General features: G+C 38.2%; 1 protein-coding gene across 3 annotated transcripts in view; it reads left to right on the top strand.

Moving 5' to 3' along the window:
* The window catches only part of HTR4 (5-hydroxytryptamine receptor 4), a 353,363-nt gene that overhangs the window by 140,456 nt on the left and 199,367 nt on the right, over positions 1-13,540 (top strand). The window lies entirely within an intron of this gene.

Below are 13,540 nucleotides of genomic sequence, written 5' to 3'. Positions count from 1 at the left end.
ACTCACACAGAGTCATCATGCACAGGTGCAGAACTCGGGCTCTGGCTTTAGGTTGCCTGGAATCAGATCCTAGGTTTGCCACTTGGTAGTTATTCAACCTCTCAGATGTCAGTTTCCTTGGGGAAAATAAAGAAAATCTGCTTGATTGGACTGTTTAAATGAGAAGATCGTGTAGAGTTTAGTATTTTGCCTTCATTAAATGTTAGTGATTTCTCTTATTACTACTGTTGTTTTGAATCACTCCCTCCATGCTTCTCTGGACACTTCTCAGGAGACTTTTTAATGTCCCATGTAAATAACCTCCTGGCAGACTTGCCCCACAGTTCCTTCCCTTGAATCCTACAGAAAACACAGCTTAGGCTCAACCTGTGTGTCTGCAAAGGACTGATTAAATTCCAATCATTTAGAATTCGAGCTAAGTATTTTAAAATATATTTTATTATATGTATTACATAAGTTAGCTTATTTTTTATATTATTGTACAAATTATACATGCACATGATATAAATATTTAGCAATATAAAAACATTTTCAGTGAAACAATAAATCTTCCCCTTCCCTAGATCCTCAGTCTCATGGCCTTGAATCCTTCAGCAGTTTCTTTCATGTTCTCCTAGAAAATTTTTATGTACACATGCTGATGTCCATATGTAATTGGAACAGGTCTGAGTTTGCTCCATGATTTTGGTGTAATAAATGTCTCAACCCTGTACCTGAGGGTTCTAGTAAATGGAATCTATCATGCTTGAGGGATCTGCCTTCCTTAGGGTGGTGTGAGACTCTTGGGAGCTTAAAGCGTATGGAAAGTGGGGAAGGCTGGGTCCTAATAACAGTGCAGGTACCCACCATTGTGACTTCTGCTGTGGCTACTCCATGCTGCTGGCTGTCACTGGTCCTCCAGATGGGCTCGGAAGTAGCTCTCATACCCTTTCTCTGCACTGAGCCATGCTCAGCTACAGAGACCCTCCCTTCTTTTCTCAATAACACATAGCTTAGGGTCCATGATCCACAGACATTTAGCAGTCAGTATTCCAGAAAGCTCTCTGTAAAAAAAAAAAAAAAATTCCTGAAATGCCACAACACTACTTAATCTCAGAGAAGCTATCTCTCAGTTGGAGCTTTCCTTCTCTTTAACACAACGCCTGAGTTTCCATCCCTTCTGGGAACACCCAGAAGAATCCCCTACATGTACAGAAAGGGCTGGGTGGAATTTGTCGTCCCCTAATCCATCAACTTTTGACTTTGGCTGTAAAACCAAGAGCTATTGATAATCTTCTAGAACAAGAGTGCCCTAAAATCCTGTCAGTGAGAGGAAAGATGTGCTAGGAACAAAGAATACAAACATAAAGAGACACAGCTCTTCCCTTCAAGTAGTTTACTGTCTAGAGTGCAAGAAAGACAAGGGAAAGGCTTCAGACAGTGCGCTAAGCATTAGCATAAAAGAATGCGCAGGTACAATGAAATACAGCGGAGATCTCTAAGTTGGATTTGGGAGGCATCCTGGAAGCTTCAGGAAATAAGGGATATATAGGTTCAAAAGTGTTAAAACATCATTTAAAAAATAAGGCATTTTTGTGCAGCATGAAGTGTTCAAGCATCAGAGTTAGACAAACTTGGGCTGGAATTCTGGCTCTACCATATGTTGGTTGTATGACACTGGGCAGGTGACATATATTCTTTTAAAGTTTTATTTCATCATTTATCAAATAGTGATGAAAACAGTGCTGACCTCATAGTGTTATTGTGAAAATCTAATAATGTAAAGCACATACTATTTTTGGCCTTGTGTCTGGAACATATTTACTCTTTAATAGCTATTTATTATAACTTTCATTGTTACTGCTGTTTCACACACTAGTCAGTATATGGATCTCATCAGATTTTATAAATATTTGGCCCTCTGTATTTTCAGAAATATTATAGAAAGGCTTCATTCTTTTATCAGAGGAGATCTGGGGATAGAGTTCACGGATGCACTTGGAGGTTTGAGGAATCTGTGAGAAGGTGCCAGAGAGGAGGCTGTGTGGGATTCTGGGTGAATGCCAGTCAATCAGGATTTTAGTCTGGAAACCTCCCTGTAATTTGGAAATGAAGCAGGAAGCCAAGGTGGGAAGAGGTGGGGCTGTTTTGGGATTTCAGCATCCCTAACGACGCACATCTCTTCCCGGCTTGAGTGCACGGCAGCGTCAACAATGAGGCAGGCGCCCACCCCACCTCCTCTGCACTATCTTCTCCATCTCCAGAAAAACATAAACAGAATGGAAGGAAGGAAAAGACACAATGGCCAAAATCTTAGGGAACACTTTCCTTACAGAGTTCCTGGTAGCAAGCAGGCATTTTTGGTTTGGGGTACAGTTCTTTGGACATTGAAAATATCATAGGATCATTGGAGGAAAGGTTTATGGAGGCCCGACAAGTCCATTTCATTTATTCATTTTATAGATGAGGAAACTGAGGCCCAGACAAGTTCACAGAGGTAATGAAAACAAAATTGATGAGAACTGGAATCAATTATCTGAAGGGGTTTCTAGAGGGAAACAGCAAAAGTCTGAGGATCAATGGGTGGTAATGTCAGGAGGCAGGTTTTATTCAAGAAAGAAGGTTAGTAACTTTCCAAACTGCTCTGAGATAAAAAGGGATGCCTTCAGAGGCCAGGTCACCAGAAAATAGGAGTGTTTCAAAAATTGGAGGGTGGAAATGGTAAAGAGAGAAGAGGAGTAGTGGCCTGATGATCCTGTAGGAACCCTCCCAGCTCGGAGCTTCTAAGGAGCTTCAAAGCAGCCAGAGAAAGTTAGAATGCCTATTACTCGGTATCTTAATAATTCACATTTCAATAAATGTAGTACACTGCAGATAACTTACCTGTGTTTGTGATTAACCCATGTTCTAGAGCTGAGAAGATGGCAGAGAAGGGCATTTGGAGTTCATACGCCATCACTACTTACTGTTTGTGTGCTTTCAGGAAAATAGCAGGCGAAATCTGTGTTCTCGTCTGGAGAACAGGCTATTGTGTTTACTGAGTAAGATAATGTATGTGAAAGTGCTAAATTGCTGATATGATTAATACTATTTAAAGACGGAAAATAGCAGTGAAATGTAGGGTCACGTGGGTAAGACCTCTGTGTGCTGAAACTATTTTCAAAAACAATGATTTCCTTTCCCAGCTAATTCAGGACATAGCTACAGTCTCAAATGATTCTTGTCTTTTATGTGTGTACAAACCAGAGATAATTCCCAGGCTTTCCAGGTGAGACGTTTCCTTCAGCTGGGAGGGAGCTAGGTGTGCAGATCTCCTTATAGGCGAGGGACTCGTAATCAGCTCGAGGATGGCCAAGATTTGCTGTGGCAGAAACTCTGTTAAAGTCTTCATATTTAAGTTGGAATTTAGATTATCTGGTGCAACATGCTAGAGCAAAAATCCTAGTTTTATCACTTATCAGTTAGGATAATCTTGGTCAAATTATTTCAACTCTTTGAAAGTATATATCTTCATCTGTAAAACAAAAAGGTTCTAAAATAGTGCCTGAAACATAGTAAAGGTTTAATAACCATAAGTGGTTGTAATTGTTATTATTGTTGATGTTTATTTGATTGTTAGAAGTTGGTGCTCAGAAAGGAGACAGGACTTGTCCAGGACCACATGTTGTGATGTACACTATGAATAGAATCCAGTTTTTTTCCCTTGCAGGTTAGTTCTCTTTTCATTACAGCCCCTTTGCTATCCAGCTAGCTATCTGTGTTCATGGATTCAGCTTGTAGAAGCCATTAAGCTGCTGATAAAATTCTGCACCCCTAGTCCAACTTCCACCAGCTTCCACTTATACACCCACAATCTCAAATCCTGCTTATACTTGTCAGTTCAGCTTAAGTCCAGCCACCTCCATGAAGAACCTTCCAGTATGTTGTCCAGAGAAATACTGACAACCCCCTACTTAGAAACAGTGATCTTAAAAATAAGTCCACATCCTTTTGCAAGACTTGCCACTTCCCCTCTCTGGACTTTTATTTCCCCATTTGTAAAATGAGAAGGAAGTAAAAGAGTCAATAAACAATTGATTGCTGACTAGGGGCTGGGCAGTGTGCTGGGTGACAGAACAAAAGATGACTTAGATAAGCTCCCAGCCTCTAAAGATTTTACAGCTTACAAGAGAGGCAGGGGAGGAAATGTGAAATTATATGGACAGTTGTAAAAACTCTGCTCCCAAAGAAATAGAGATTTGAATGAATAGGTGGGAAAAAAATAATTGTACAAGGAGTATGGGGAACTAGAAAAAATAGTATCTGATTTAGGTCTTCTTAACAGGGAGGAAAGGAAAAAAGGAGAGTAAACAGCATGTCCAAAGGCTGAGGTACCAAAGAATGGAATGAACAGTTAATTATGGCAAAAAGTTTTGTGTGCTGGAGGAAATTTAGGGAGGGGAGTGAGGGCAGTGGAGGAAGTAGAGGAAGATGAAATTCAAACTGGTCTCTCTCTCCCTCATGAGACTATTGGCAATGTTTTCATTGCCTCTCCGTCACTGTTTCCTCCTTTTTCTGCAGCAAATAGAATGTGAGCAAAAACATTTGGCAAAAAAAAAAAAAAAAAAAAAGAAAGAAAGAAAGAAAGAAAGATTTATATGCCATGCTATGGAATCTGGACTTTCTCTTGTACCAAATAGGGGTCCTGAAAAGTTGTTAAACAGAAATAACATAATTAAATTGGATCTGTGGAAAAGATAGCCCTGGAAGTGGAGTCAAGGGTATGGAAGAAAAGATTGAGACTGGAAATAGGGAGTTCTCAGGAGGCTATTTCACTCATTTGGGAGAAAAATCATAAGGCTGTGCAGTCAGTGGGAGGAGATCTTAAGGGAAGAACTGCTGGGACCTGAGAGCTTTTTGATTGTGGAGAGTGAAGCAGGAAGGAAGCATCAGGAGTTGCTGAGATTTCTCTCATGGGAAGGTGGTGAATGGTATTCTGTTTGGCCTTTTGGGTAAAAGGTACGAGTGGGTCACCTAGGAAAACATAGGCAGCCGTTACCTAAATTCCTCCCAGGTCTCTCATTGCAACCTGTTCTACCTTGTTACAACTTTGCACTGCCATCTTTGTAGTAAGTGTTAATAATACATCTTGCCCAAACTACTGCAGCAGTCTCCCAACTGTTCCATCCACATCCACTCCATTCTCCATGCAGTGACCAGAATACTTCTTTCTGAGACAATTGATCATTTTCCCTGCCCTTAAAGCACTTCATTTATGGCTTCTCATTACAATGTATCATTCACAATGTCCTAGATAGGATCAGTCAGTTATGGCTTCTCATTATAATGTATCATTCACAATGTCCTAGATACAATCAAAATTACTAACATTCAAAGAGCAAGAAACCGTTGACTCATACTTGAGAGAAAAGGCAATCAGAGAAGAGTGACTTTGAGATAACCTAAATGTTGGGGTTAGCAGACAGAAATTTTAAAGCAGCTATTATAACCATGCTTAGAGATATAAAGTAAAATAATTGTTATAACAAATAAGCAAATTCAAAAAAGAAAAATATCTATTTAAAAACTGGAAATTTTAGAGCAGAAAAATACAGTTTATGAAATAAAACATTTACTGGGTTGACTGAACAGCCGATGAGACATCACAGGTGGGAGAGTCAGTGAACTTGAAGATCGAGCAATAGCAATAATCCAACCTGAAGAAAAGGGAAAAGACTAAAAGTAATTTAATACAACCTCTGCGACTTTGGGGACCATACACAAAATATGAAAAATATGTGAGTGGGAATCCGAGAAGGAAAGGGTTGAGAGAACAGAACAGAAAAAAATCTTTGGAGAAACCGATCCACAGACAAATTTACAGATTGGAGAAGAAAAGTAATCCCACGTAGAATAAATACAAATCAGACCATATCTAGGTGCATCATAGTCAAACTGCTGAAAACAAAAGATAAAACCTTGAAATCAGCCTGAGAAAAATGGCACATTCTATGAGGGAATAACACGACAAATCATCTCTGACTTCTCACTGGTGATGATAGATTCCAGAAGAGAGTGCAGCTACATCCTGAAAGTCCTGAGAACAAGGGAGAGAGAGAGGAAGCGAACGGGAGAAACAGACAAACTTCTCAACTTGGAATTCTACATCAGTTAAAAAACATCATTCAAGAATTAAGTTGAAATAAAGATGTTTTCAGATAAAAAGAGAGGTACAGAATTTATTACCAGCAGACCTACATTTTAAGGAAAACCAAAAGATGTGTTTCAGGCTGAAGGGAAAATCATACTTACTGGCTCTTCCGGTAAGAAAAGAAGAATGCCAGAAATGATAAACATGTAGGTAAATATTTTTTTAAAATAATCATTTTTCTTCATCGCTTCCTTAAAAGACATGTGACTCTTTAAAGCAAACATTGTAAATTTGAATTGTGGGGTTTATAACATTTATGTATGTAAAAGCTATGACAGCTGTAGCATAAAGGACCAGTGTTAGGGGGTAAATAAACTTGTATGGTTGCAAGTTTCTTTCAGTTCATATAAAGTAGCACAGTATTAACTCCAAGCAGGCTGAAATGTTAAAAATATATGTTGCAACCCCCTAGAGCTACCACTTGAATAATAAAAATAAAATAACGATAATACCACAAATAGCTACAAATCCAATAGATAAATTTAAAAAATATTAAATTACTCCTAAGAAAAACAGGAAAGGAAGAACAGAAGAACAAAAAAAATGAATGGAACAAATAGAGAATAGATAGTGAAATGGTAGGCCTAAATCTCCATCAGCATGTCAGTTCTGTAAAGACAGAGACCATGTTCATTTTTGCTCAGGATTTAACAGAATGAGTAGGTGAGGGAGTGAGTAAATTCATATCTGCTCTAAGCAACAGCTCCTCTAGTCCTGGGGGTTTTCTTGATGACTTCTTGTGATAAATAGGACATATTATACATTTGTTGATGTTCTGCTTGGCAGAAAGTTTTCAACATTTTGGGTTCGTAATTCTTCTTGAAACTCCTCAAAATGTGTGGAAAGACATGGACTAAAAGTTGAATTGGATAATCCTTTATGTTGAAATCACACGAATCCACTTGTCGAGAAAATGAGCCCCACTTCTCTACATGGAAGCCTGGCTGTGGACAGAGTGTTGCCTAAGGAGGTCCCCCAGGATTCGGTGGGGTACTTTGGCTTTTGCTGTGAGACATGACTATTGAAAAACTAATAACAAATACTTTGATTATATGATTGATTTTGATTTCGAGGGGATTCCAACTGTAGGGAAAGGCAGAAAGTCTCCAACCAAGTTCAAACGTTTCATGGCCTGAGGAGGAGAGGCAAGGAATCCTTCTGAGGACCAAAATATTCTAAATTTTTCTGAAGTGACATTTAAATATTAACACTTGGAGACTTTTTTTTTAGTACCCAAAGAGCCTCATCTTTTGAAGACAACTCCTATTTGATGAGTTTCCAACCAGGATACAGTTTTCCCATCAAAAGTAGGAGGTGGACTAAATTTTTACTAACATCTTTAGCAACTGTTTATTGAATATTGATTGTGACCACACAAGATTTTTACTTTTTTCCTCAGCTGAAGGAAAATGATGCCTAATGGGAGAATGTACTTTAATAGAAGCTGGATGTCATAGATAGAGGAACAGATCAGAAAGGAGGGGGTCCTCATTCACCAGTTATTTATATGATGCCTGCTTTCTCAAAGGAATTTTGCAACTCATTAGGAACCTGAGGTCAAAAAACCTCGCTTTAACTCCAGTTCTGCCACTTACCAGCAGGATACCCTAAAACAAACAACATAGCTTCTCTGAGCCTCTGTTTCCTCATCTGTAAAGTGGAGAAGCAATGATGCCTTTTCTACAGACCTCAGATGAAATGAGAAAATAGATGTGAAGCAGTGAAGCACTGTGTGAGCATGAGAGTAATCACAACCAAGAAGAAGAATGTAAAGAAAAAATTACATTTTTAATTTGTTTGCCTTTTTACTTTTGCGGGACTTGAGGCAATCCTAAATAGCGTGCATGTTTCACTTTGATGTCTTCTGTAACGCTTTCATTAGTAATAGTACCATATTAAGTAGCAAACCAGTCAGTAAAACACTCAAACATGTAAAGAACTAAGTATACAATAAAGGTAGTATTTTTAATCAGCAGAAAAAGAAGGACTATTCAATTAACAGTTTGGGAAGTGAAGTTCAATTCTTATCTTAACCATATAAATTCTGCGAGAATACAAAATTTAAATATAAAAATATCATAAGAGTACTAAAAGAAAATATCAATATATATTTTAAAACTCTTGCTTGGGGTGAGGAAATTCTTTCAAAGAAAGACATAAAACCTAGCAGCTATAAAAAGCATGATACATCTACCATGTAAAAATTGCTATTCAGAAAAATTAATTGTAATCCATAAGAAAGAAGAGATGCTATATTTTATGTTAAAGAACTATAATAAGTTTGGAAAATAACTATGAAATTGGATAAATGATATGAACAGAGACTTCACAGAAAATAAATAAAATGGCTTCTAAATTTATGAATATGTTCAGCCTCATTCATAATTAAAGGAATGTGAATAAAAATATGGAAATACCATTTTTCCACCCAGAAAGTTGGCAGATATTGAAAAGAATAGCAATTGGGCAGAGATTCACCTTCATATGCTGCATGTGAGGGCACAATCTAGAGTAACTTCTTTGAACAACAATTTGACAAAATCTGCCAAACTTTTAAATGCCCATCTTTTGGACAGCAAAGATGTACATATACGATGGCTTATTATAATACTTTGTTGCTTTGTTTTTTGTAGTAGCGTGAAACTAAAAAAGAAAGAAAGAAAGAAAGAAAACCAACCAAACAAACAAACAAAAAACTTGGTAGAGAACTATTAAAATTTTTATCACTAATTATTAGAGAAATGCAAATCAAAACTACAATGAGGTTATCACGTCACACTAGTCACAATGGCCATTAAAAAGTCTACAAGTAATAAATGCTAGAGAAGGTGCAGAGAAAAGGAACCCTCCTACACTGTTGGTGGGAATGTAAATTGGTGCAGCCACTGTGAAAAACAGTATGGAGTTTCCTTAAAAAACTAAAAATAGAGTTGCCATATGATCCAGAAATATCACTCCTGGGCATATATCTGGAGAAAACTCTAATTCAAAAAGATGCACCTTAATGTTCATACCAGCACTATTTACAACAGCCAAGACATGGAAGCAACCTAAATGTCCATTGACAGATGACTGGGTAAAGAAGATGTGGTATATTTATACAATGGAATACTACTCAGCCATAAAAAGAATGAAATAATTCCATTTGCAGCAACATGGATAGACCTAGAGATTATCATATTAAGTGAAGTAAGTCAGAAAAAGAAAGACAAATAGCATATGATATCTATATGTGGAATCTAAAAATGATACAAACGAACTTATTTACAAAACAGAAACAGACTCACAGACATAGAAAACAAACCTATCATTACTAAAGAGGGCAGTGATGTAGAGGTATAAGTTAGGAGTTTGAGATTAGTAGATACAAACTACTATATATAAAATAGATTAAACAGCAAGGTCCTACTGCATAGCAGAAGGAACTATATTCAGTATCCTATAATAAACCATAATGGAAAAGAATATGAAAAAGTAAGTATATAAAACTGAATCACTTTGCTGTGTACCAGAAACTAACACATAACATTGTAAATAAATTATATTTTGATAATTTTTTTTTAAATTTATGGAACATCTGTACAGCGGAAAAGCATGAAACCATAAGGGAAGAATGAAGCAGAGCTTTATTGTAACTTTAAGGTATGTTGTTAAGTGATTAGAGCAAAATCCTAAACTGCAGGTACAGTATGTACCTTTTGGGTAAAGAAAAAATTTTCTGCATATTTATATTCGTAGTCCGAAAGGAATCAAAAGGTAACTGCTCCAACAAATGTTCTTCAAATGGATTAATTTACTTGCTTTAATCTATGACTTAATAGGCTCTGGTTGCCTATGAGGATGCCATACTTTTCAAGGCTTAAATCTTCTCTCAGAATTCCTCCTCAATGTTTTTAATGTGCTCAGAAGAAACATTCATTTGCACACACACACACACACATATACACACATACATGTGTATATGCTTCCCTTTGAATAATAAGTAAGCATTAGGAAAAATACCTTTTAATGAACTTTCACAGGTAACAATGACCAATCAATGGAACTTCTAGAAATCAAGACTTTTCCAGCCGCAAATGACATAAGCTAAAACTATTCTGTGCAAAAGACAGCATGTGTGATGTCTTGCTTTATGTACAGCCAATTTGAGGGGCTCAGATAATGTCATCAAAACACAGCTTTTCTCTTCTTCTTTCAACTCTCTTTTTTCCCATAGGTTGATTTCATTCTTTCCAAATATAGCAGGTGGGCAACTTTCATCTGTGGGGCAATAAGGCAGTAAGCAAATTTGGGTTCACATTTTTTTCTGCTTCTTGAACCTAGAAAGTAAACTCTCTATTCCAAAGCAGAGGATCCCAGGGAAGGACTTAGATTGGCCCAGCTGAGGCTGCATGCACTCCTGTGAAACCATCACTGTGGTCAACAGAAAGGACACTCTGTGTGACAGGGCCTGGCCTACCTGCCAACCCCTGTGCTGATACTGAAGGAGATGCAAAGACTACTGTGACTAGTGGGACCTCTGGGATCACATAATTCAAATCATGTAGTTTCTTACAGTGGGTCCATTCAGGGTTGACCCGTTGAGCATATCTCAGCACTGCTGACCAGGGTGCAGCCCATTCCTTTTAGATTTAGCATGATCAGTGCTGACTTACAATTCCTTCTTTTTTTTGAAGGCCGAGGATAAAAAGCGGAAATTGCTATGAGTTGGTAGGCAGAGAGGAGACATTATCTTTTTTCCCTCTTAACAGCTTCTTTCTTACATTAGCTGACAATAAAAAACATGGAGTTTCTATTGGTCCAAAGCAAGTAGGTGGAGTTTTCAATAGAGATGCCTGTTTCACACTGAGTTCTTTAACAGAGGGGTCCTATTTGGCAGGCTTGTTGTTGTGTTCCAAGCACACAGTACACAGATTGGGATGTAGCTGTTGCTCAAAAAATGTTTGTTGAGGCAAAGAAGGAAGGAAGGAAGGAAAGAAGCAAAGATAAGGGAGAGAGGGAGAGAGGGAAGGAGAGAAGAAGGGAGTTGATCTAACAGCATTTTGGGTTAGGTTCTTAAGATACCAGATGTAAGTATGTCCAAGGAAAACTCTTTAACTTTAAGGTGAAAGTTTTGAAGATTCACGGAGAGTCTTATCAAGCAGCAAAACTAGAAAGAATAAAATTATTTGTTAGCAAAGATTGATAGCATTTAAGACCAGAAAGAAAGAAAAAGTATGTATGCCTCATATATTCATTTTATTTAATATTTTGTTTCTGAAGAACATTTGTTTCCTTTTTAATGGTTATAACATTTTAGCCAATACACACACGCACCCACTCTATAAAAACATTATTCTCATTCTTGGTTACCTGCACTTTCAGGAACTCTCTCCATCTGGACAATGAAACTGAAGGCAATGCTTCACCACTTGCCTTACTCATGGATAAAATATCCATGAGAAATCCTGAGACTCTGTGGGGCAGAGCTGTCAGTGGGAACATTAGATAACATTAGCAGACAGCACACAACTTGAAGACTATCAAGTACGGGAAATACAGACCAATTCCAGTGGGTGTTAGGCTACTAGTAGGAATGGAACTGTGATTGCTGTGGCCTGGAGCCATTGGCTGGGTTTTCATAGAGGACTTGGCAGTTAAAACAGGACTCAGAGTAGTTGGGAAGAATTTATAGAGAAAAATAGCAACGGAGAGGCAGAGCCAGGAGCACCAGCATAGACAGAATAAAGAAAGGCACAAGAAGTGCTTGAGACCAAGTAAGAGAATTCAAATGACAGTCCGTACAGAGTTAGGAAAACAAAGCAGCTATGATGGGCCAGGGTCAGGACTGGAATGTTAGGGAACGATGTTCGGGCTTACATTTGATAGCCATGTGGAAGCTACTGGAAGTTCTTGAGTCTAGGACTGACATGAAGAAAATGTAAGGAAGATAAGCTGTGTGTTGAGTAGATTAAGAAGTGGAGAGACCAGAGGCAGGAAGAACTGTGGAAAGGGCATTCATTGTAGGGCTCAGCCTCAGGGAGGGAACCAGCAGGAGGCAGGTAGTTCGGGGAGAGACACTACCATGATGGTTTTCAAGCTTGAGACACTGACCAAGTCTTTCAAAGGAAAAAGAGATTTCTTGTGGTTCCCAGTGTTGACGTTTCTCTTAGTAGAATGTTATCTACATATAAACAAACATAAAAGTAGGAGTAAATTGCTCATTTTATAGCTTGTATTCAATTAAAATAGCAAAAACAAAGTAGTAAATTAACTGCAAATAAAATTACAAAATAACTACAAATTAAGTGGACACATTTAATCAAGTGTGAGGGATAATCCTGTTTGACTGAAGGGAATTCTCTGCTCATACCTGCTCCGGAAAAGTCCTTTAGAATCTGACTTGTTTGCACTCACTTGAGCCTCAGATCTCCCATCACAGGTTTTTTCTTTGCATTGCTGCAGAATTTTGTTCCATGAAATTCTGTGATATCATGGGGCTCTCACTTGCTGTGAATACATCATTTACTCATTAAGACTGCCTCTATTTTTTTTTAATTAGCCATGACATCTAAGTAGTATTACTTCAGTCCAAGTTTGCTTATAAACACGACAAATACAGGCACTGAAATCTCATGAGATAATAATGCAGGTGACCCAAGTATTAAGTGTTTAAATGATCATAAAAGTTGGATGAAAAATTATAACATTATTATAGGATTCCCAAGAATTTGTGGATCTCTGAGACTCCATTGAGAAGCACTGGTGCTGTAGAAAGGTTTACTGAGCCTACAGCCTCTTTCAAAGGGAGCTGCCTTTTCTGAACCTCTGCTGCTTAAGTGACCACGTCCTGTGCCTTATCACCTATTGGCCTTTCCTCACCCCACCCTCTGGCCACTGTGGGTTGGGTCAGGAAGGGAGGGTGCACTTGAGCCAAGGACACGCAAGCCACTGGCTGGTGAATAGCTAGAAATTTTTAGACGGTAAAAAGAGAGTTGGTCATATTCCCTCCCTCGTCCCTCCCCAGCCTTTGCAGAGAAGTTGCCGACTGACAACACGTGAATGTAGAAAGGTGATGCTGACGGGGGCCTAGAGACCTGTGTTGCTCACAAGCAAAGTGAAGTGATGGGGAAATAGATACCATGCACATTTTGAATCACTCTCCAGTTACAGGTATCAATAAATCTAGCACAAGTTAGGTTAAGTGAAAAAAGAAAATATCATTGCTTCAAGACAGGAACAGTCAATCATTCCACTTTGGCCAGGTTTCTCTCCTTCCAGTGGTTCTACTTTCCTCTATGATTACATGATGGTAAGAAGAAAAGCGGGCACGTCTCCCCACCAACCAACAAGAGTCTTAAATCTGGTAAACTCTAACCAAGTCTATAGGCT

This window comes from Camelus ferus, chromosome 3 (genome assembly GCF_009834535.1).
Source record: "Camelus ferus isolate YT-003-E chromosome 3, BCGSAC_Cfer_1.0, whole genome shotgun sequence".
Classification (NCBI taxonomy): Eukaryota; Metazoa; Chordata; class Mammalia; order Artiodactyla; family Camelidae; genus Camelus; species Camelus ferus.
Note: the sequence above shows the minus strand (reverse complement) of the source record. Positions and strands in the feature narration are given on the sequence as shown.